This window comes from Ochotona princeps, chromosome 1, assembly GCF_030435755.1.
Source record: "Ochotona princeps isolate mOchPri1 chromosome 1, mOchPri1.hap1, whole genome shotgun sequence".
Classification (NCBI taxonomy): domain Eukaryota; kingdom Metazoa; phylum Chordata; class Mammalia; order Lagomorpha; family Ochotonidae; genus Ochotona; species Ochotona princeps.
Window position 1 is genome coordinate 100,566,575 of NC_080832.1, and position 26,606 is coordinate 100,593,180.

The following is a 26,606-nucleotide window of genomic DNA, read 5'->3' on the forward strand; positions in this document are numbered from 1 at the left end:
ATTCAATATTCTAACTTTTTGAATCTTTTTAAAAATTTTTAACTTATTTATTTTATGAGACTCTGGGATTTCCCCTCTCCCCTTCCCCAAATCCCCAAATCCCCTCCCTCCACTGATTTCCCCTATATTATAATAGTATAGTTTTTCATAAGCTCTGCTTTTGATCCAAATCTCTGCTAATATCATGCCAATGGGGAAGCAGGGGAGAATGGCCCAAGGTCTGTGTCCCTGCACTCACATGGGACATTCGGAAGAAGCTACCAGCTGTCAGGTTTGCACTGGCCCATCTCAGGCTGTTGTGGTCATTTGGGGCATGAATCAGCAAATGGAAGTACTCTCTTTCTGTAAGTCTATCAAGTAAAATAACTAAATCTTTGACAGAAACTGAATCAGAGAAGATAAGTAGGAAAAACTGATTAGTGGAGACTAGATTATAACCAGGTAAGAATAAGCATTCTGGATGAACATACATAGGGGCTGATTTGCCAGATTAAGAGACTACACGTCAACCTTCAGACCATCATACGGGTGACAGGTGGTGTCCAGGTAGCAGCATTTATGATTCAGCACCCTAAATATGGCCTAGAAAAGCATTGATGTATTGCTCAGACCCCCAAGCCTCAGCTCCCATGTGGGAAACCTAGAGGAAGTTCCTGGCCCCCCCGACTTCGGATCAGCTCAGCTTTGGCTATTTTTGCCATTCAGGAAGTAAACCAGCAGATGAACGATTGTTCTGTGTGTGCCTCTCTCCTCTCTCTGTAAATCTTCCTTTCAAATAACAATAAACAATTAAATCTGCAAAAAAGATGGATATGTATCATGGTCATATACTATGCATTTATTGAAAAAAGCACTCTGAAGGATAGGATTTGGTGCATTTTCACACACACACAAAAGTGTTTAATATTTGAAGAGATAGGCGTGTTCTCTCTAACTTGATGTTAGACATGATTATATTTCCGAAAGCATCCCATAGATATGTCCAGTACTTATGAGTTACATGTTTGAAAAGAAAGGTTTAGAAATGGTATTAAGTCAAAAGATTTCAGAAATCTAAGCAGCAAGTTTGTAACCAAAGACATGAAATACGTTTCGCAGTGAAAAGGCAGTCTTAGACGCTTCAGTGGCGAGCCTATGGAAAGGAAGGTAAATGACTCCTTTTAGGCAGAGCAGTTCAGAGAGTTGGAACAGAGCAAGGTCATCCTGAAGCGCGGCCTTTGCTGCTTTCTGTTGATTGCTCTTAGTATAAGAAACTAAAAGAGAAGGGGGAAAGTCAGAGTAGTTCGATAAATGGAGAGAAGCTCATTTTAGGTCGGACCTTTACAGTATTTACTGGGTGAGCGATAGAGCACGGTTAAGTATTTCTTTAAATCAGGAGATTAGGTGGAATTTAGGTCTTTGTGCATGTATAAAATATTTATCAAACCTCAGATTTATAGAAGCTCAGTAGTTATCGGTTGAAACAATGAATAAATGCATGATATCCAGACCTAATTGCTAGAATAATGAAAGGATATTCCAAAAAAATTCACAGAGGCTGAAAATCAGATATAGAAAAATATTTTGTTGACATCTTACACAGCAAACAGAAAAACTATGTTTCTGACTAGGTGATGAAAGGAATAAAGAGAAAACTTGCTGAGTTCAATCCATGCAGCATCTCCTTTGCATCAGTCTAACACAGTATTTTGCAAATATTTCAGATACACTTTAAAATGATATTTATGGACTGTAAGAGTGAACTGAAAGGGTATAATGAGACTTTGCAATCACCCAATAAATTTTGTCACTAAAGTTCCATTTAATTTTGCATTGCAATATGTTGGTGCTATAAGCTTTTTAACACTTTCATTTATGACAAGAAAAAAAGAACTTAGTTTCTTAAGTTTTATATACATCGCTACTATTTCTTTGGGGAAAATACAAAGTCCCCTGTTCAATTAAAAATAAAGATCAATTCAAAATTAGAATCTTGAATAAAAGTTCTATCAAGTCTTTGGGGGAATACTTTTATCATTTGTCAACACTATTGTTTGACACATAACAAAAATACAATGGCAAAATATTAACACTGTTTCTTCAATATATTTAAGAGTTTCTCATCGTCTATCTTCAAATCACTATTGTTACTTTTCTATAAAGAGACTTAAGGGTCATTCGTATTTTCTGCTTCTAATCTCAGTCATGGAGGCTGATAAACTCTTTGGGGCTTGCAGCACACTCCATTTAATTACATCTTTGTCCTCTAGTTAAGATAGAATATTGTATACACTACTGAAACATCCAAATATTTTGTTTCACAATGATAGAAAAACTGGTTGCATATTGTTGTGTGTGACAAAGATTTTATCCATCTTCTCTTTTCATACAGAAAGCAAGTTCTTTAAGTAGCAATCTCAGAAATTTTTCCCTACTAAGAATTCAAACATCTATGACTCACAGTCCATCTTTTCTTTGCATAATTTATCCTTGTATAAGGCAGAAAGACTTCAAAACTCTGGAGGTGAAAATATCCATTTGGAAATGCTCAGCAACTTAAAACATATACATGAATTGCCTTCTTTGTTATCCATTCTTCTCAGCTGCTTTATCAGTATCATAATTCGAGATGCCAGTGCCATGGCTCAGCAGGTTGTTACTGCCAGTTCCCCATATGGGAGCTGCTGTTTTAGATTCCTCAGATATCTTCTCTTTATTCTTTCAAAGATTTCATTATTTATTTAAAATTCAGGGTTGCAGACAGAGGGATACATCAGGCAGAGAGATAGAGAGATAGAGAGAGACGTGTTCAACATGGGTGCTTAACATGCAATTCTGAAATATCATTTATCATATTATGCTAAGAAAATGTAAAGAGTATACAACTAGGATTTTCATTTAAAGTTTTACCTTTTATATTTCTTGTTAACAGCATTTGCCTATTTAGGGAGTCAGATTGACCTGAAAAGATACAGTTACTCTGGAAATATACAGAGGAAGTTATACAAACTTTAAAACATAGAAATTTGTATCGGAGCATATTTATGTAATTTGGCTTCTGCTACTCTATTATTTATGATAATTTCCCAGATTGCAAGAGTCACACAACATTGAGTGTCAAACAAGACAAAACACGCTTATTTGTGATTAATATCTGCATAGATTTTTTCCATGTTCAAAAAGTCAGTTCCATACATCATTCCATTTAATCTATAGCACAATTCTGTTAGGTAAGCATTTTTTTACTGTCTTGATTTTACTATAGCAAATTTGATACTCAGGGGGATTAATTAGCTTGCTGAATAGAATGAAATTAGGTTATAATGAGCAGTGATTTGAAAGTGTATCTCCTGACTCCAAATCCATAGTTATTCCTCTCCATCATTGTTTGAACAGAATCATGTTAAATTCCATGAAGGTTTTGCAAGAAATAATAATGATGTGCTGGAAATTATTCACACATTTTAAAAAGAACTGACTTTACAGCACACAGAAATTTGCATTTTGGTAGAAAATTATTTTTGTTTCCTGTGAATTGATTGCCAACTGATCCATAAATTCCAAAATAAAACATGTAATTAAACACTCGAAATGACTGCCTAGAATTTGCTTCTGTTCATTTACGGAATCGGAGGGAAAATACCTGATGAATTTGCTCGATTTTAAGGCCTTAAGAAAACTGACTTTCAGTGTTGACGAAATAAAATTTTAAGTGACAAATATTGGCAGGAAGACAATTTACTCTGCTGATAACATAGTAAAAGACATTTTCGTCTTCAGATTTTGTCAAAATCTCTGAAAGGATGCAATTTAAAAAATGATTGCTCTGTTACTTTGCGAAGTGACATTAACCTCTTGACTTTGAATGTCAGCATCTTGTTTATAGAAAAGAATCACCGTGCATTCAAATGTCAATTGTACAATGGATTAAATTAAGGAAAGCATATTTTAAACTTAAGAATTCCATGCAAAACTACTAAAAATGCTAGAAAATTCCTGATTCTAAGGAAAATGCATTCCATGTCCTCTAAAGCAGAAACTGAAGCCAATGGTCTAGGAGGGCAATTAAAACGCTGTCCTGTGGTGCTGAAATGCAGGTGCACATATGGCATTTCACAGCTGCAACAGCATTATTGTTTTATTTTCTTAGTAAAAACAAGTTTTTAAAAACGTTTTGTAATATATAAAGGTTAAATTAGATTTATTTAGAAGAAATGTAATAGCTTCACAGAAGCTGTGCTTAAATTTTAATATTTTCTTATATGAATTTGCATTAGCATGTAATCACTGAGACTCTCCACTTTGTGAAAAAATTAGACTGAGTGACAGATGAAAATTAATTATAAACTGAGGAATAAGGGAAGAGATTTAGTAAGTAATGTCACATTACCTGCATAGCATAAATGGTGATGATATCAGTTTTGCATTGGTAATTATATATTTTTTTAAATAATCATCTATGATAAAAGAGTTATCATTTTCAAATCCTACCTATTGCTCAAAGTTTTTAACATGATAGCAAATTGTGTTTTTAAGGTCATATTGAAATTAGATACGTTAGCATGTCAGGAAATGCTATAGATTTTAAACCCTGGATTATTTCCCAAAAGTCACAATTGCCAGTGCTGGGACAGATTAAAGTCTGGAGCAAGGAACTGAACTCGTTGGAGGCATTGTTATAGAACACCCAAACTGGGTCCATTAACCTCAGGCAGAGAAAGCCAATCACCTACTTTGGGTGGTGGAACAAAGTAGGTGCTTGTTTGTAAAACTCAGAGCAAAGAGCCAGGCATCTACTGCTTAATTCCTGGGATCACAAAGAGATTAAGGATGATTGTTCTTGCAGGTGGAAATTTGGACTTAGAGGCATGTGGTCATCCCATGTGAAAGTTTCCAGTTGGTCAATGGAGCTCGTGACTCCCCTTTGACTGGTCAGTGATGCCATTCTCTTAGGGAATTCGTGATATCCAGATAGCCTCCAGTTGGGCAGTTAGCAAATGCGCTAAGGAATTCACATTAATAACGAAAATGCTATTTAAGTGAGCATTCTTTAACTTGAAAAAAAATGAAAAGTTAACATGGTGCCAGTAGAATAATTTAAGCTTGTTTTTATTGTATTAATATGTAGCTGAGTAATAAGCCAATTGTACCGAGTCAACAGAGAAATCTTGGAAGATTTTAGAATCGAATTATAAAAAGAAATCAAAAGAGAGCTAGAGAAATGCTCTGCTTGCTCCACAAAACCTTGTTTATGATTTTCACTAATAAGCAGTTACCCTTTTTTTAAACAGATAATAAAGTAATTGAAGAAATCCATAAAATATCTTGTTAAAAATCACTAAGCCAAACTAATAGAAACACACTTAAATATCTCATATACTTGCTTAATATTGGTAAAATTTCTTTGGTAATATTGTTTTGTGCAGAGGAGTTGAAATGGGTAATAATAAAAGGGATAACGGTACAGATCCTCATGCTTTTACTTGTTCAGTACAACAAGTGAGACAGAAGACATATAAGGCCAGTTGTACAAATCCTAATGGAACATTTTACAGTAAGAATGTTATGCTTTATCATTATAATGCACAAAAGTTTCTTTTCCATGATATGAAAAGAACTGTAAGGTTCAAACTGTTTGGAAGAAGCTTCTGTGGACACTTGGGCAGAGAATCAGCAGATGGAAGATCTTCCTCTCTCTGTCTCCTCTCTGTAAATCTGACTTTCCAGTAAAAATTACTTAATCTTTTAAAAAAATCACTGAGGAGCTGTCACTGTGGCATGGTGAGATATTTTACACTTAATTTGAAGCCTCTCAGTTTATAATCTGCACTTTTATTTGTCAGTAAAATCATGCACTATCTTTTATTTTGTTTTATTTTTCATATAGTCAATGGAAAACTGAAATATTTGCTCTTTCATATTTTGTTAAGTCACATATTGCACTACTGATTATGTAAGGAAAAGTTAAGATGCATAATATTTTGAATAATGTTTATCCTAGAGAAAAATAAAATGAAAATTTTAGGTTAATTTTTTGAATAACACGGGAATTATAGATGCCCAACCCTATGCAGTTGAAAATCCTTGAAATTTTGATTCCTTCAAATTTGACTAAGACAGCCCAATGCTGACTAAACAAACCTTACAAACAGAGTAGTCAATAAGCACATATTTGTATGTTTCATGTACATAAAAGGTAAAAAAATGCAATGATTATGATTTGCAATTTTCTGGACAGATGCATTGGTCATTTTAAATGGATACTGGCAAAACTGTAGTTCATGGTAATACATGCAACACCAAAATCTGACCACAGAATGATTGCAGTAATAAATTATGCACTTCAGCTAACCTTAAGCCATTATGACTTAATTTTGAATCTTCCTGCAGAGCGCAGTCAGCCGCCATTACAAGATGGCGACAGGCACAGAGTAAACAACTCTGCCCTGACGTAGCTTCCTGCCCTAGTTTGCCCGGCAACAGCAGCGACCTATCCCAATCTGACAAGTAAGCACTCACTGTCCTATCACGACCAGTCACTGAGCCACAGACACGCCTCTCATAGAGTTGCATATAAGCCATCCGCTTTGCTCTCCCTGCGCCCCCACCACCATCTTGCCCTCAACCAAGCGGCGCTCCAATAAAGTGTGATCAGAGAACTTCGGTGTCTGCGTTTTATTCCCTGCTGGCCAGGGGCGCGCTACATCTTCCATTTGCTTTCCTTTGACTTCAAATAACACAATATATGGTATCTTTTTATGAATGTAGCCAGATAAATTTTAAGCTTTTGCAATCAATTTGTGTATATTTCTCTGTAGTAAAAAATAAAATATTCTGTCATATAAATATGTATCTTATCTGTATGACATGCTTAACTTTTTTAATGTGTTGGGAAAATTCTCAGATATTTGAATTATTACATCTTTTCCAAATATAAGCTTCAAAATATAAAACAAAATCCACAAATCAGTGAACTCAATCTGTGTTTTCAAGGGTCAATTACAATTAAATATATAAAAGACAACAAGTAAAGGAATGGATACTAGACTCAATTTACTTTACTGCTGAAACAATGAAAAAGAAAATTAAAAAACTGAATAATATCTTTAAAGTCCCAGAGACTCAATTCAGTATTTATACCTAACGTATTTATGTTCAGAAACAGTTTTCAAAGTTCGAAACACAGTGTGTTTCGATTGTAGAACTCCGTTCATCTAGATAATCAGGGAAACTTTGTTGGTGAGACACCTACCTGCATTAAGTAAAAGAGTAATAAATATATTTTGTTGATATATTGTCTGATAGACTGAAATGAGTAAAGTCTCTTGGGTTCCAGAAAGACAAGTGAAGAATGAAGAACTGTGACATCCAGGGAGGTAATCTTTAGTCTATATTAAGTTAGGAGCTTGAGTTGTACTGCTGGAATGGAAGAAGAAAGACATTGGACTCCTCCTCAAGAGACCCTCACTGACAGTCAGGCACAGTGAAAATGTGAATAGGAAAAAAATAATTCAGCAGCAAGAACAGACAACAAGAAATAAGGAACGTTTGCTGATCCCGCCACAGATAGGTATTCCCTTGAGCCTCATCTTAAAAAAGCATTTTTTACTCTTTTTAAAAGTTTTTCTTAATGGTGGATACTTAAAAAGTGGCAGGCTCACGTGTCGAAGTGTGTTCTTCTTTGCATTAACTTCTTTGAATTCATAGGTCTTTATTCAAACATTTTTAAACATCTATGAAACAATTCTAAACTGATCTATTTTTAACCAATGTCAACAGGTAAGTTGGACATTTTATTTTGCAAAAGATGTATAGCCCCCAAAAATTCGTATTTTCCTTGGTTTTCAAAAAATCAATCCAATAATTTTGATTGGTATGTTAGTCTCTGTTTTTAAATCTGTATTTTCTAAGTTCAAAAAACGCTAAGTAATGAATAAGAAAGATTTATTAAATCAGCAGAAAGAACTGTCTCATCCAGGCAAAAATATGCTTGCTTTCCTTATTAGATGAAAATGCTAGGCTTATAGCTTATAACCATGATGTGTTCAGTTTTCTAAAAGCAATTTAAGGTCAAGAAGCAGGATCTGAGAACCATATGGCTCCAGATGATTTCATCTGCGCAACAGGAATACAGCTTAGACACTTACTGACACAATGCATTTAGGTTGCTTCAAGTCCACACTTTCAAAAAGGAATTGTAGCTATAAAATTTGTTTAGTAACTCCTTTCATTTATTTTTTATATTATATCCAGTAGGCAGAATACAGCGTATGCCATTTTCACCACCAGCCCTTCTAATATATCCAGGATATTCAGCCCTGAATTATATTTGCATATATATGAACACACATACACACAACATACATATACACACATGTAACATACGTGTACACACAAAAAGACAGCAGATGGTGATCCAGCTACTTGAAATGTTGCCACCTGTGTGAAGAGCTGGATGGAGTTGCCAAATCTTGAAGTTGGCCTAGCTGTTATGGACCTCTGGGCGTGAACTATCAAACAGACTTCTCTCTTTCTCTGTTTCTTTCTTGATCACTCTGTTTTTGACTTTTTCTTTGGAGGGTGGGGGAAGAATATTACAAAATAATCCTATACATACAGGTTATACATATGCATATATATATATATATATAAACACACATATATATATATATACTTAAAATTTTACCGTATAAGAAAATTAATTTCACAAACTTGTTTTTAATGAAAAATCTGGATTTTCAGTTTAGTTTAGTGTATTTCAATGCAGATTCTTTCCACCCTCATGATGCTTGGCCTCTGCTCTTGGCACGGATGCCTGTTATGTATCTGCAGTAATTTCTCAAGCTTGCATGACCCATTACTTTTTTAAAACAAATTTTAAAGTTTCTTTTTAATCATGTTTACATAATTGATGGGGATGCACACCCATGTAGGCCTCCAATTAAGGTAAGGAGAATTAGGTACGGAGCGAGGTGGGTAGGACAGATGTTTCAGTTTTTCTTTTTTCCTGTGTCTGCAGGGAAGGAGGGAGAGGAGGGATGCTCCTGGCTATCAAACTACATCAGCAACCAGGAATGGAAATGGTCCTTGATGATTCCTTAGAGACTCCGGTGTAAGAGCTTTCCATGGATATTGCTACTTCCATGGGTATTGAGTGGTTTTGTAGTTTCAAGATATCATTGATTTCATTGCTCCAGGGTTTAGAAAATCTTTTCATGGGCAATTGGTGGACAAAGTCCGCCTTACTGCATCCACAGATCCAGGAACATGCTGCTAATTTGGCTGGGAGAATTGTCCAACCTGTTCTGCTCTCCATCTTCTGACAAAACAGTCAACATCACCAGCTGACCTAGATAAGCTGGCTGTAATGTCCTCCATGCGCATCTGGGCATTCTGTCCATTGCACAAGCATTAGCTACTGAGGAGGCCCAGCTCTGATACATGTACCCCCAGGACAGACCACACATTCTGTGATTTTCTGTGGTGGTAGGGGTGTGAGGTCAGCTGTCTAGCTGAGGAGACCACCAGGAGACCTCTCCTGGGGTGACCTCTAACTTGACTCTTGTGTGTGCCAATCAGTGTTGGTCAGTTGCCGTCTGTCACTTGCACCAGCCAACATATGTACAGGTGAATACAGCTACCTAGTCAGTTCCACCACAAGCTCCACATCTCATGAGAAATACATGGGTGCTGTGGGCCAGTCCAGCCAACCTGCCATATGTCTGGTACTCACGCACACCAGGGAGTATCCTAGCCTAGTCTCAATAACCTGCCCCAAACCTGCCCCTAGCTTAAGTTTTTGCACATGCCAGCCACTGCTTCAGTCTATTCCAGCTCAGCCCACATCCCATGTGGGTATCATGTACACCCACAGGTGTAGTGGCTTAACTAAACCCAACCTGTCTCCAGATACAGCCCTCACAGATCTTGCTGTCTTGTCCAGTCTGACTTGCCCCCAGCCCTGATTCTTGTGCTCTTCAGAAATATAGGTACAGCCTGGCAGGGGAGTTGCCAACAGTTCCTGTGCCAGGCAAGTTCTCAGTCTCTGATCTTACAACTTCCAGGTGGTACTGCAGTCTAGCTTGGTGTGATTCACCTGTAGCCTAGCTTGCCAGCCATGAACCATTACTCTACAAGTCAAAGGAAGCCAATGGATATTTCCTTGGTAAGAGTATGATGGGCATGGTAATTTGGTATTGATGTACCTATAGTACATATCAAGAATTCTGCATTCAGTCCATGCTTTGACCTAAAATAATAGCATGACCTTGAACAAGTTGGTTCACTTTTATGTGCTTCAGAATCTTCAAATATAAGAAACAAATGCAAGCATTAACTAGAGTTGGAGCATTGTACAAATAGGAGCAATTGGCAGTACAGCTAACATCCAAAAATCAGGATTGTTCTTTATTCCAAGTGTAGTCTATCATTATTGATACACTGGTCAATCCTTGAATCACTGTTTTTGGAATATACATTTAAATCCTCTGTCTTTTTTCCTCTTAGAGTGATAACAAGAAATTTTCTATTATAGTATAAAAAGGAGTAAATGACAATAGAATCTCAATATGAATTGTGAGACATCCCCACGTGTTACAGAGTAATTTATGCTTCTCTTAAGTCCTGCACAAACACTAAGAAGCATGGGCAATTCAGAGTTTTAATGCTCATTATTCAGTTCTCACTGATTATTGTTACTTAATATTGTCACAGCAGTATTTCTGTTTTGACTAGACAGTATTAGGAAACCAACACTAATTATATGCCAGTCACACACTGTTGTTGGCAGACAAAAAGTGCATCTACCAACAAGCAGTAGGTGGCTCTCTTGTGCTATTCTTTCTGCGGTTTTAGAAGTTGGCCCGCTGGGGATTCAGATTCTAATTCATTTCAATCCATATTCATCCCATGAGAAGAGAGGCAGGCTAACTCATAAAAATACAGATTGCCACATGCTTATCAAAGTGAGCTACATGTTAATGCAAATATTTGTAAGTCATGCTAGAAGTGTAGAAATACACATATTCTCTCTTGTTAAGGGAATGGAGTTGCCTGTGCTTTCCTCCAGTTTCCCTGATTCAAGATCTGTGCATTATTTACTTGTTTAAGAATACTTTTGAAGACAAAGAGCTAGTAATGATTAACTAATTGACTGAAATGCCATCTTAGCTTTTCTGCCTATGCATGTTTGATTGTGATAGGAAACATAAACCAAATGAATTATAATTCACATTGTTAGCATTTGAAGTTTACCAAATCAAAGAGAATTTCCTTTTAGAACAACATGGTGTGGTGATTGCTATTCATAGTTAGAGATTTTATTTTCCATTTAAATGTAGCCTGCTTAATGATTTAAGGTTTAAAGTGTAGATGATTTCAGGTTTTGCATGTCTTTAAAGCATGTTTATATTTTGAAAACAAAGCATCGTTTTGCATTTTCAGCATACTGGTAATTTATTTTAAGTGCAGATCTCAGTGTCTTTTCCTTAGACCCTACCGCTTACTTTGATATATGTAACACTACGAGCGAGCAGATCCTGTTGGTCTTTGTTATGCTTTAATGTTTGTGCTTCATAGAAGAACCTGGATACCTATCAAGTCTTAGAATATTGCTGCCCAATAATTAAAAGCAGACAAACCAATAATTCAAATGAAAAAACAAATTAGCAGTGACATAAAATCAGCACCTCAGGGATCCCAGTGCTAAAATATCTTTATAAAAAGAGAAGAAAGATGAGTGAAGTTCATCAGCACAATGAAAGGAAGGGTGCAGATACAGGGAAATGGAAGTTTCTTATGTGTCTACTAGCATTAATAAACAAATATTTAAATAGTGTGGTGATTAGATTACATATAACTGGTATAATCTAGTGCTGATTGCATGTTTGGAGCCCATACAGGAAGGTTACAAGAATCTAGACTCTGGTCTGGTATCCTTGTTGTTTTGGTTGTTTTTGTTGTCTAAGACCAAAGTGCCATGACTAGCTGTAGGTATATGCTTAGTAGCTTCAGAAAATCAGGATGAATGTTATCCACATAGAATGAACCTAGGAATAGTTGTCCAACTGAGGCATTTTTTTGTTGAGATAATTGGTTGTACCTCCAAATTTACTTAGAAACAAAACAGAATTTTCTGATTTTTCAGAATAAAGTCACTGTCTCTCCTAAGAATTTGGTAATTCCCACCTATTTTGGTAAGTACCAGATTTTTCCTAGAGACGACACTTTAAAAGAAAATTGAGTTCAATAGAAGTTAAACAAAGGCTGTTATTTCTGTATGTTAGAGTATGAATGAAATGAAAAGATGGATCAACATTTTTCTCGTGTGTAGTTTCAGCTAAGCTAGATTAACTGAAAGAAAATAAAAACATGAATAGAACCATTTGTTAACTTTACATTCCTAATTTTTCCAGGCTTACAGGTGTGTGAAGAATATGACATATCTGCTATATTCCTCCTAACTTTGCTGTTTACAACAGTTATGCAAAAAATATACAAATCTATGCAGTTAGAGAAACTGCCAAATTCCACACAGTAGGCACAGCATTGGCAAATTGCACAGAGGCAAGGCAATATTTAATTCTAATAATAAAACATACAATTTTGCTTTCTATGTCAAAACTGCAATTAGGGTGATATTCTTGAAAAGCAGACAGGCTGAAAGGGAATTTTGTTTCTAAAATTCATATATAAGATCAAAATTCTCAATACTCAATTTGAAATTCATCTCAAAATTTTAGTTCAATGCATATAAAGATTTCTTCAAATCCAATGATTGTAATCGTATATTTGGAATTTTGTAAACTCAATGAAACAACAAAATTTTTAGGACATATTAAGTAAAGGTCCTTGTTTGTAAACTTATGTTAGAATTTTTGTTCCAGAATTAGGCATATTTATGAATTATAGTGGGACATTCTGGGGTAAGTGTAGCTGTATTTCAGAGAAATCAATGCAACAATTTCATTTTTTATAGTCTACCCTTTGCTTTCCAAACATTCTATGTCATGTTTATTATTGCATTGTGTTCTTATACATTTATCCCAGCAGTCCTGACCATTTTGTATGTGGTGCTTACTTACCTAGAGACAGAAATTAACAACAAAAGTTCATGCAAGGAAAAGATCATCATGTCTGAATCATGATAAAAGTTATGTAGTTGTTCACGGTAAACTTAAATAAAAATTTTCAGTGAAAATAAATCAGGAAAAAACCCACAATATTGGGAAAAGTAGATACAAAGAATAAAAATCTTGCTCTCCATGTACAAATGGAGTGATAATCATTTAATAGAAAATAATATTTCCAATAGGAAGGGAAAGTTGAAAATCCACAAAATGCTCATCAGTGAGAATAATTTATAGAAAAAGTGATGAAAGCAATGTGCTCCTTCTTCCAAAGCATTATGCTCACTTCAGCATCACATATACTAAAATTGGAACCATCTTCCATAACACTGCGATTGGGACAGAGGTTGCTTTGTATGTTGTGTCTGTCTTAGATGTCCATGGCTTTTATTTCAACGATCATTAACAAGATCTAGCAAGCATATTTTGCTCTTGTAACATAATAAAGAATGGTGCAGTGGGATATTCATTTTCAAATACAAGAAATTGAGGTAAAGGTTTTCAACACAGAACAACTAAAGAACAAAACAGAATGTATTAAATATGATTATTTTCACTGTGACTTGATTGGTGACACAGCAGTTGAACTAAATAAGATAACTGTATGTATATTATAGTATTTTCTGGAGTTTATCTCAACTGTTCCCTTTTTCTACTAAACTTCATCTTTACAATCTTAAAATCCCTGTTCTTAATTCTCTTTATTATCCTGAATAATCTTACGCTTTCCATTTATTCTCATATTTACGCATTGTTTTCAACTTTTCAAGAAATAATTTGGCATTGCACAAAACAAGATGTAAAAATATTTAATTTTTTGATCTAGTAATGTCTTAAGTACAAATTGCCAAAAATTAGCAAGGTCAATTAATTGCTTTGTAATTTAATTTAATTTTTGTAAATGTGTTGTATAATGATGATGTTATATGGATGCAGTTTTTACTAGTCATTAGATGAGCACCCAAGACTTACGGTTCAAAGAAAATTTTAACTATTGGTGTTACTGGGTAGACGGATGACTTTTCTGATTTTTCAGTTGTTTAAGTGATTTTCATGTTGATCAAATACAATCATGGACTTAAGGATTAGGGATTTTTTTAATTAGCTAAGTTCTGTTTCAAAGGCAGGAGAGTGAGCAAGCGCGTGGGAGAGATGGAGATCCTGTCAGATGGTTCATTTTGCAGATGATTGCATTGCAGTCCAAGTGTGTAACAGGGATCTAACCTCTCGAATCACCATCTGCTACTTTCCAAGGAATAATTAGTAAGAAACTGGAACCAGGATTCAAACACAGGCACTTTGTGTGATGCAGGCATCCCAAGAAGGGAGGAATACTAAAACAGCTCCCAGTTCCAACACTGGAGGTCTAACTGGAAACTTGAAAGCAATCAGCCTGAAGAAGATGGGATTGTTAGGAGTATTGTTTGGTCAGCTTAATATTCTTGAGAGCATAACTCAGGCAGTCATATTATCAACAGCTAAATATTGGTCCAAGATACAATGATCTGTATTCATCTTTGAATTATAGCTTTTTTTAAGATTTATTTTTATTGGAAAGGCAGACATACAGAGCAAAGGAGAGACAAAGACAATATTCTTCCGTCTGTTGATTCACTCCCCAGGTGACTGCAATAGCTAGAGCTGAGCATATTGGAAGCAGAGTGCAGGAGCTTCTTCTGGGTTTCCAACATCAGGGCAAGGTCCTAGAATTTGGGCCATCTTCCACTGTCTTACCAAACCAGAAGCAAGGAGATGGATGGGAAATAGAGCGGCTGGGACATGAACCACTGCCCGTATGGGATCCTAGCACTTTGCGAGGAGGGGATTAGCCAAATGACTCATTTTAGGGGCTCCTGAATTGTAACTTTAATCTTCACCTTAAGCCAAAGCAAAACAAACAAATTCATGCACTGGATATCAGCTGTGCTCAAGAAGCTTCAGACAGGTAAATTTGTTTAATTCTTAAAACAATCTTACAAGAAACACACCATTAATTTCTTCTTAAATGAGAAGTATGTCAAAGTTATAAACATAAGCATAAAGCCCAAAGGACTTTTAATAGAACCATGAATCTAATTCGATTTAATCCACCTCCAAATGCTGCCTTGCAACTTCATAGCACAGCATTGACTGTGCTAGTGTTTTGGGGAAAACGTAAATTTTCATTTATACTTCTAAAACATTACACTCATCAGCATCCATTTAATTTTCCTTCTTAATGTAAAAAGAAGCTGTATGTATTTCAGAAACACAGTTTCACCTGTATGTTTTCTTATCTTATTTAATAGCATCTAGAAATCCATGTGTTAAAAAAGTCAAACTATACGAATATGCTATTTTGCAGGTGAGTTTGTTTTGTTTAGGTTATTAAAGCAAAACAGATGAAGATATTGAAAATAGGTTCAGTAAAATCTGTATTGTTTGAAGCCCAAAAAGAAAGTTTTGAAGAAAAGTGACAAGCAAAGTGAGACCTGTCTGTATTGTTGTTGTGTAGAGTAGAATTGAAGAAACACGTAGTTAGATTTTATATATATATATATATATATATATATATATACACACACACACATTTATATATACATTTATATCTAAAATCTAACTATATATATATATATATACACATACATTTTATATGTGAATATATATATCCTACTTTGACCAAAGGATATAAAATTTTGATTAGATGGGTGACATGAATTCATGCTATCTAGAATAAAATTGGTAAACATACTTGATAACAATGCATTCTATATGTGAAAATTGATAAAACAGTGTGTGAAAGTGATTTGGCCATAAAAAAAGTTAATATGAGAAGCTATGGATACATTAGTTAGCTTTATTTAGCAATTCTATATGATATAAATGTTTTCAACAGCAGTCTTGGGGCAGGCATTTGGCATAGCAGTTAAGTTGTTGTTTGGGATGCTTGGTTTGAGAAATGGCTCTGCTTCCAATCCAGCTTTCCATTGAAACAATGCATGGAAAGCAACGATGATTCTTGTGTCTTGATCCCTGCCATCCATATGAAAGAAATAGTTTTAGTTCTGAATTGAGTGTAAGACTCCAGGCTTTGACCTGACCCATTCCTGCCTCTTGCATGCACTGGAAAAAAAGGCAGCAGATGGAAAATCCCTCTCTATCTTTTAATCTTTCTCTGTTTCTCCCTTTCAAATAAAATGAAAATAAATACATACAATTAAGCATTAAAACATTTTAGCCATAAGCGTACACATTTCTGTGAATTATAGATAAAACAACAATATTTAAATTATGAAAACAATGTTTATGGAAATTGAAATAATAAGATTGTATCCGCAATGAGAAATTTTGGATCTGTTATTTCTTGGTAATGGCATAATACATGTGGATGACACAGTGAAGCTGTGGTCATTGAAGCTAAAGATATAAACATTTTGAAAGAATAGATGAGGGCCCAGCGGCGTGGCCTAGCTGCTAAAGTCCTCACCTTGAACACCCTGGAATCTCATATGGATGCCGGTTCTAATCCTGGTAGTTCCACTTCCTATCCAGCTCCCTGCTTGTGGCCTGGGAAAGCAGTCGAGGACGGCCCAAAGCTTTGGGACACTGCACCCGCATGGGAGACCTGGAAGAGGTTCCTGGTTCCCGGCTTCGGATTGGCACAGCACCAGCCGTTGCGGCTCACTTGGGGAGTGAATCATCAGATGGAAGATCTTCCTCTCTGTCTCTCCTCTCTGTATATCTGACTTTGTAATAAAATAAATAAATCTTTTTAAAAAAAGAAAGAATAGATGAGTATTAAAATGACTCGTGATAAAAACAGAACTTCTGTTAAGGAAGCAGTTTAGGTTAATATCAAAGTTGGTAAAAGAACTTTACATGTTTAAGAAGTGAAAGTAGATCTTGGCAAACTAAATTGGGCCAGTGCTTCAAACTGCTGATTTACATGCTTCCCATTTATGGCAACCTCTTCACCCAAACATATTGGATATCATCAAGCCACATATTATTTGGGGAGTTATTTTTTGACACAGATTTACCATGCTTTCACTACCCATGAAGCATCATAATTCATGAAAATGTTGAGCACCTTCTACTACTCTAACACTTCTAGTAAAAAAAAAATCTTACTTTGAGTGAATCTATTTAATATCAAAATAAGGAAAACAGTTGTTCCTTAGAATTGGCTGAAATGATCACTTGTGTCACTTAAAATACCCCCTTGTTGATGTATAGTTTTGGAATGTACTTGATTAGTTGCTGGTTTGAATAGCAATTGATATTTTCTATAACAACTAATATAGCTAATATACTCTTAGAAGATATACCATATAATAAGACACCATTTATATAACAACTTCAAATATTGGTGGTTTAATTGTGTTTCCTGTTCATTCTGCAAATTAAACGAGGGGAGACTGAGACATGTCTCGTGTGTGTGTGTGAGTGTGAGTGTTTTGTCAGCTATATTACTGGCAGGCACACATGCCTCCTAAGGCCTCAGGTTGAGTGTGACCCCAACCTTTGGAATGACAGCAGTGAGCTTGAGCCTCACATCATGATTTTTTTGGATTTTGATTCAATGGTTAAGATGCTGAAACATCTCATATTTGGAATGCCTTGTTTGAATGTTGGTTCCTGTGGTTCCCATCCTGCTTTCTGCTGATGCATTTCCTAGGAGACAGCTGAAGATGACTGCCATACTTGACTTTTTTGCCACCCTTGTGGAAGATCCAAACTCAGTTTCTCATTCCTAGCTTTGATTTGATCCGCCTCTGGCTTTGTGAACATTTAAGTGTTGATCCAGTGGGTGGGATTCTCCGTCTCTCTGACTTTCAAATAAAGAAAAAGAAACTACATGGTGACAAAAGCAATATTTCCTGGATTCACAAAAGTATAAAAAGACATGCATACCTAATACACTTTTAAAAAGATAGTTACTTGAAATGCAGCACAAGAGAAAGAGATAGAAGCTTTCATCCACTGGTTCACTCTGCAAACGCCCTGAACAGCTAGTTCTGATGAAAGGTAGGCCAAAGTCGGGAGCCAGGATCTCCATTTAGATCTCCCACAGGGATTACGGAGACGCAAGTACTTTGAACCACAGTTTCCTGCTTCTCGAACTCTTCAGTCGGAAGCAGGATCAAACTGAAGGAGCTGGGGGTCAAACCATGCACTCTGAATTGGGATATGAATGTCACAGAGAGGGACATAAGTCGCTGTGCCACAAAATACTTGCCATGAATGTTCATGGCCTTTACAGGATAGTTCTTCAGCGTTCTTTATGCTGAAAACTGGGGTGTTTCATCAATGGGAAACTGCTATATTTATGGTACACTCTTTTACTAAGAAAAATTAAGTGGATATTCCTCTTTCTTTTATCTCAAACGTATTTTTCTTGCACAAACATGAAGCAAGTCTATAAATAGCAACAAGATATCCATACAAAGTGATTTTTCTGGTTTTCTAAAATGCCAGTGCTTAATAGACCTGACTGTGTTTTCCTGTTTGGGAAGGGAAACTCCTGGGAGGCAGACACCACATGTGCCACTGTGCCTTACTTATCAGTATTCAGAAAGCTGTACAACAAGTTTGCATGTGTAATTGTAGAGAGATATACATTTTCTAAATGAGATTTGGATAGCAGCCTATGTGTAATCTCCTGGTGATTGAAGATGCAAAGGCTTGTCAGAACAGTTTGGTTCATCAAACTATAAAGTGCAAAATTATTGTGACACTTTCTCGGCATTGGTGAAGCCAGTTGAATTAAACAGTTTGTCTCTAGGAGTTTTTCAAACAGGATCTGCTTCTAAGTGCAAAAAGCAGTTTTATGGACTATGTATATACAATATTGTTGGGATGGGTTAAGGAGAATTAGTGCACACACACATAAAAGCAAGAAGATATTCCAGAACATTTTCCTAAATAGATATGGATTCTATTGTCTAACTTTACCCGATGGCACTTATTACTGAAGATGTGCTTTGAAGCGTTTCCACCGTCTGCAAACATTAAAATGGATTCACGTTAGGTAGGCTTCACAGAATGACACCTGCAGTTATAGGTCTGAAAGTGAAATTAATTAATTTGTGGGCTCTTTTTTATTTTTACAAAGATGAGAGGCCAACAAATGCTGCTTTGATTTCTGTGTGCAGTTTCCATGTAAGTGTGGAGGTCAGTAATTCTAAAGATCCGAAGACCATGCCAGACACCCGAGGAGGTTCCCACCTACTTCCTGATCTGAACATCCTGTTGTTTCATTGTAAGAGGCAATTGTTTTCCACAGTTTAAATATATATGAATTTTCCGTGAAAGCTCTGAAAATGAGCACACCTAGCTTGATTAGAATTTTTTTCAAATTGTTTCTCATTTCAGGAAAGGGGGTAGAGACAATTAGCAATGCTTGGCTTTCGTCACCTACATGCACTAAGAGAAGTCATGATTATAGGAGTTCCGTACACGGCTGCATCGCACCACTTCGTTATATTTTGTAGAATAATTATGTCCAAAAACTCACATGATGGATCCATGTGATTTGGTTTTAAGTGCTCTTACATGTATAGTCATGTTGTATTTTCAAGGATTTTATTTCAAGATAATATAAGTTGCTAGTTTTGAAAATTATAGAATGAATTTTTCATCGGGCGAGATGAAGATGAGAACAACTTGTATAATTCTGTGTTATGTATCATTCTTTTATCACTTTGCTTTTTTAATATACAGAAAACAGGCTTCATGCATTTCATATATGCAGTTCAAAGAGCACAGTTCTACTTACCACTCTTCTCTCACCTCTTCTCACTTACCCACTTTCTTTCTTGTTTTTATTTTAATTTTTGTGATTGAAAAATTTCAGTGTAATTTATAATTATAAACATATTCCTCTACTAAAAACGAATTCAGCTTGTAGAAACGAAAATGCCCATTGTTCCTCAGGAATGTGGGTAATGGCTGTAAATAACAATCAAACCTCAAGATGTCAGCTTCACTCATATCTTATGTGTATTAATTATCAAAAAGAGAGAAAATATTAAATAGTTATAATTTGAGGTTAGACATAGGTTCAGCAAATATGAGTATTTGCAAAAAATGAAAATTAATCTCCATTTATAAATTTTATAAAGTTATTCTAATCCTATTTCCATCTGTGTTTATGAGGATAATTTTTTTTTAAGATTTATTTTTTTATTTTATTACAAAGTCAGATATACACAGAGGAGACACAGAGAGGAAGATCCTCCGTCCGATGATTCACTCACCAAGTGAGCCGCAACGGGCCGGTGCGCGCCGATCCGATGCCGGGAACCTGGAACCTCTTCCGGGTCTCCCACGCGGGTGCAGTGTCCCAATGCATTGGGCCATCCTCGACTGCTTTCCCAGGCCACAAGCAGGGAGCTGGATGGGAAGTGGAGCTGCCGGGATTAGAACCGGCGACCATATGGGATCCCAGTGCGTTCAAGGTGAGGACTTTAGCCGCTAGGCCACGCCGCCGGGCCCTATGAGGATAGTTTTGCCAAAACATCTGTTTTTACATCTTCATCAATTAATCCCTATAAATAATATGCCCCTCAAACAGAAAACCAAAATAATTATTTTACAATAAGAACAAGTCTCTGTATTAATTTTATCTGTAGAGTGGAAAACAAAGCAGCCCCTCAAATGCAAAAGATGAAAAAATGTCATCTTGATCAAGATTTTCTCATCTTAGACATCCTCGTGAATCCATTGAAACAAAAACCTGTGTTTGATAGGAGTTAAAGAACTCTTTTCCCTCAAACTATGTGTTTTATTTCCCATCAACTAAAGATAAATTTAATAATACTTTGTGAAAGACAGTCACTTGACATCGGTGTGTGTCTCTTTTATGTGTGTCTTTGGATAAAGCTACTTGCTTTTCTTAACTGAGTATTTCCTGGAAGAAAAGTATATTCAGAAAACTTAGCAACCTGGGAAGTCACCAGAATCACCACCTGCCCATTCATAAATTTCTACTATTTTATTTAGCTGAAAATTTCAGAAGAAACGGATAGGTTTCTGCACACATTTACAAAAATGGAGAGAAGTGGGCACGGAGAATCTATCTAAGCCAATAACCAAAGTTGGCCTTATTTTTTATTTAGGACTTTAAAAACATCCTTAATGATAAAGCCAGGGTGATTGCAATGTATTTCTTCTAACTTCTCTTTCATCAAGGATCACAAAACTTGAACTTGAGTCTGCTGCTATACAAGAAGGCAATTGGGGTAAGTGTTTTTTTTTTTTTTTTTAATTTATTTTACTTTTATTGGAAAGTAAGATAAACAGAGAGGAGGAGAGACATAGAGGAAGATCTACCATCTGCTAGTTCACTCCACAAGTGGCGGCAACAGCTGGAGCTGCGCTGATCCAAAGTCAGGAACCCAGAGCCTCTTCCAGGTCTGTCATGTGGATGCAGGGTCTCTAGGTTTGGGTCATTCTCGACTGCTTTCCCAGGGAGTTGGATGGGAAATGGCACCTCTGAGATTAGAACCTGTGCTCATATGGGATCCTGGAGCGTGCAAGATGAGGACTTCAGCCATTAGGCTATAGTGCCGGGCCCAAGTTTTTTTTTTTTCTCTTTCATTTTCAATTTTTGTAGATGTGTATTCACATGAAGAAGTTTTTTTTTCTCTTTTGCAAAGGTAAGAAGAGAAATGTATTTTTTGTTAATATGAAATATTTCCCACTTAAGAGCTGAAAACTTATCATGTTGGCTTGGATTTTTTTCAATTACCTACTTGCTTGAAAGTTGATGAAAGAATAAGAGAAAACACTTTCTTTCTAGTTTGCATCTGAAATGTCCACAGCAACTGAGGCTGGATCAGAACGAAGCCAGGACCATAGAACCATCTCCTGTATGTTGCAGGAACCCAAGCACTTGTTCCTTCCACTGTTTCCTTCCAGACTGTGTAATACCAAAAAACGGGTCTTGGAATTAGAGCCAAGCCTCAAGCCAGCCTCTCGGATATGGTTGAGGGCTATCCAAGTGGAATCTTACCTGCTTTACCAAATGCACGCCTCCTGTTTTTGCCGATCTGATATCAGGAAATTCCAGTGTTGTCGACGCCATCCTGTTTCTTAACTTTCTGTAGTTAACATTTCCCCAAATACACATAAATAGACTCATGCATTTATGAGTATACATGAGTGTCTCCCAGCTTACAGGAATGAATGACTTCCTTACTCTTGATAACTTTTGTTTGATTGTGTTCCATCTGGTTGTAATGCTTTCCCTGTAAGTTATTTGACAGGTTAATTTAAATCCATGTTTCAGATAATGACTTGAATATCCTTCATTCGGGAATTCTCTCCAGATTGTGTCTGTAAATAGATGATTCCCACTATAGACTCTCATACCTCCCTTAATTGTTCCTTCAGATAACTCAGTAAGTTTGTAATGAGATTTTAGAAATATGAAGGCATAAGGTATCTGTATTTTGCAGGAACAAAACTAGTAAATGTGTACAACTCTAAGATGCAAACCTTCCAGTCATCATTCAAATTAGTTGGTTAACATCAGTTCCTAAACAGAACAGTTCAAATTTCATTTCGTATAATATATAACCATGATAGTGATGTGACGGACATGCTTCTCTATTAACTCTTCAGTTCACAACTACCAGGAAAATAACAGATCTGTCTGTTCTTGTGAAATCTTTTAGAAATTGATCACGGAGTCTGTTTCAAGTTCATGCACAAATACAAAATACAATAATTGCATCGCCTCTTTGTCTTCCGGTAATTAAAAAACACATTAAGTTTTACAAAACACAAAACTGGGGCCCATTGCAATTATTCTATTGCTTAAGATCTACCTCCCGTGTGAATACTGGGGCGTGTGCCAGCTGCTCCGTTTTCCATTCCAGATCCCTTCTGGTGCCTTCAGAAAGCAAGAGGATGGTCCAAAGCCTTGGGATGCTACACCTGCATGGGAGACCTAGAAGTAGTTCCGGGCTCCTCGCCTCTGACTGGCTCCGCTCTGGCCATTACAGCCACTAGCCACTTGCAGAGTGAACCAATTGAAGGAAGGTCTTTCTCTCTGTATCTGTTTCTCTCTGTAAATCGACCCTTCCAAGAAAAATCTTTTAAAAAAAAAAACCAAAACCAACCAACCAAACCAAAAAAAAAACCTGCTTGGAATAAAACCAATGGTCAGCTAAAACTAAAAAAAATGATAACATACTGAATGGAATTATGAAAGAGATAACCAACTGTGGAGTTATTAAATAGAAATTGAACATAGAGCCAGAGGAAGTTGGTGAAGGTGAATTTACTGGGATACACAAGGGCAGTGATAATGATGAAACACTAAAGATTTCCCTGATGAAGTGCTGCTGACAAAAAGTTTTACAATTCAGCAGTAACAAAGATAACGATTCTAAGCTGACCACAGCTAAAAAAGAATCATAACAATAATGATTTTTCCTGTTAATCTGGTAAAATCAGTCTACATCTGTAAGTCTTCTTATCTGTATCAAAAATGTTTGGAATTTTTTCCTTAGAACAACTCCAACTCTGTTACAATGCTATTAAGAGAAAGGTACATTATTCATTTATTATTGAGTATTTTTCATTCTCTTCACATTCATAATCCACCATAATAATGCAAATTTCCACTTTAATTATTATTTAAGACTTGTGCAATATTCTCCTTTAGAAAGAAATACAGAGATTATAGAAATACTCAAATTGAAAACAAAAATAATTTTGCTTACAGCAATGTTTCTTTAAAAGATTTATTTGAGGGCCCGGCGGCGTGGCCTAGCGGCTAAAGTCCTCGCCTTGAACGCCCCGGTAATCCATATGGGCCCCGGTTCTAATCCCGGCTGCTCCACTTCCCATCCAGCTCCCTGCTTGTGGCCTGGGAAAGCAGTTGAGGACTGCCCAAAGCTTTGGGACCCTGCACCCCCGTGGGAGACTTGGAAGAGGTTCCAGGTTCCCGGCTTCGGATTGGCGCAGTACCGGCCCGTTGCGGCTCACTTGGTGAGTGAATCATCGGACGGAAGATCTTCCTCTCTGTCTCTCCTCCTCTCTGTATATCCGGCTTTCCAATGATAATAAAATCTTAAAAAAAAAAAAAAGATTTATTTGAGAGGCAGTCAATCAGAGAAAAAGGGAGAGGTAAAAATTCTCCATTCATCTGTCACTCTCCAAATGGCTGGATCCTCAAGACGAAGCCAAGCTGACATCAGGAACCAGGAACTTCATCTGGGGCTCTCATTTGGGTGTCAGGACCCCAAAAAACTGGACCATCTGCTTTTCTGGGCAGATGATTATTGGGAAAATGATACAGAAATGGACAATGAGAGATTGAATTGGAATGCAAATGGAATGCCAATATTTCATGTGCCAACTTAAACTTCTGCCTCAAGATGCTGGTCCCTGCTTTCAGTAACACCATTCTATACACTGACTGTTGTGATATTCCTGTATTTTTAAGATTTGTTTGTTTTTATTGAAAAGTCAGATATACAGAGAGAAGAGACAGGGAGGAAGATTTTCCATGCGATGATTCGCTTCCCAAGTGGCCACAATGACTGGAGTTGCGCCGATCTGAAACCAGAAACCTCGAGCCTCGTCTAGGTCTTCCTCACAGGTGCAGGGTCCCTAGTCCTTGGGCCATCCTCGATTGCTTTCCCGGGCCACAGCAGGCAGCTGGATGGGAAGCCGCACCTCTGGGATTAGAATTGGCATCCATATCTAAGCCAGACGCCAGCTGCTGGCTATGGCACCGGGTCTGTGATATTCTATGCTATCTGATTTTGTTTTGATTTAAATACTCCCAGTGCAATCATCACATAATCCACTGCTTCATTTCTCAATTTTCTCAGTATTTGCTCATCACATTTTTTTCCCTTTATATACCTTTTGCTTTTTCACCGAAATCTCAATTGCTTAACAATGTGACTGATGTCATTATGTTTCTTCTCAATAGTTTGCATACTCAGTTATATTTGAGATACTTAGTTTCCTCTATTATGTCATTAGTCATTTAATTTCATTATCATTCTGATATTTTTCCCTTTGAAGAAGCTTCAAAAAGTTCATGGGGAACTCATGTTATGAAAAACTGCACAAATTAAAAGTAAACTGAAACAAAGATTTTTTACTTCCATTTCCCTAACATTTCTAAAATGTCCTTGTTTTTCTTCTATTTACTTATAGCATTTGTGGAAGAAAAAAAGTTAGATGGTGAATGTTTATTTTCATCAACACTTAAAATTTCTTTCCCAAATTTTCCCAAATATTTCCACTTTAATCAATTTCCTACTGCAAACCTCTGCCTCTATAATTCTGGTTCTGACTGCAGTCCAAATTTCATTAAACATTTTTGAATACATCATAGGTCCTTAAATGCAGGACCCATGGATTATTAAAGTATGAAATGAAGGCTCAGAAAAGAATATTTTGTTTTCTTAATCTGAAGTGAAACAAACATTTCCATTATGTCCTAAGTACTTGTTGAAACTATTTTGAATTTTATATTTATCTATGTATATTTTATTTAAGATTCAGTATATGGAGAGATACAGACAGAGACACAAGGACATTCTCATCTGGTGTTTCAGTCGTTAAATGCCTACAAGAGTCAGGACTGGGCCGGGCTAAAGCCAGGATCCCAGGATTTAGTTAGGACACTCCATGTAGAAGTGCTTACATCATTATTTGCTGTGAGAGTGCATATTAACAGGAAGCTTGTTTATAACCATGGAATCAAACCATGGGTGCTTCAAATGAACATCTTAATTGCCATAAAAAATGCCCCCATTGCAACAATTTTAATAGTTAATTTCTATATGCATATTATCTTTATTACTCTTGTCACAAATATTTTAAATATTTGGTGATTCATAGTTGCTGGTAAGGGGAGGAGAAAAATATAAAAAGGGTAAATCTTTAGTTTTCAATTTTAGAATGAGAGAAGAAGACATTTATTAATGGAGAAATCTGAGCAAATTATCTCTGCCACTAAACAATATAAAGGAAAAGGTAGACTTAAGAATCGATCTTTTCTGACATCAACTCAAATTTGAACTAGACTAAAAATTACCAATTATTTTTTATACCAATGTAATAATGTTATATCTCAAGTGCAATTCCCTGGACAAGACCATGCCAAAGTTTGTCTTTTTCTTTCTTTCTTTCTTTCTTTCTTTCTTTCTTTCTTTCTTTCTTTCTTTCTTTCTTTCTTTCTTTCTTTCTTTCTTTCTTTCTTTCTTTTTCTCTTTCTCTCTCTCTCTCTCTTTCCTTCTCTTTCCCTCCCTTCTTCTCATCCTCCCTCCCTCCCTCCCTTCCTTCCTTTTGAAGGTTTATTTTACTTTTTATTGGAAAGGAAGATTTACGGAAAGAAGGAGAGACAGAGAGAAAAATATTCCATCCACTGGTTCACTAACCAAATGACCACAATGGCCAGACCTGAGCTGGTACAAAGTCAGGAGCCAGAAGCCCCTTCTAAGTCTCACATATGGGTGTTTGGTCCAAAATCTTTGGTCCATTCTCCAC

General features: G+C 36.3%; 1 long non-coding RNA gene across 1 annotated transcript in view; it reads left to right on the forward strand.

Moving 5' to 3' along the window:
• LOC131481786 (uncharacterized) overlaps positions 1-26,606 on the forward strand; it is a 243,035-nt gene that overhangs the window by 66,967 nt on the left and 149,462 nt on the right. Inside the window, exon 2 of the long non-coding RNA XR_009246563.1 lies at positions 24,039-24,137. This is a non-coding gene — a long non-coding RNA (uncharacterized LOC131481786). The remainder of the gene's footprint in view (positions 1-24,038; positions 24,138-26,606) is intronic.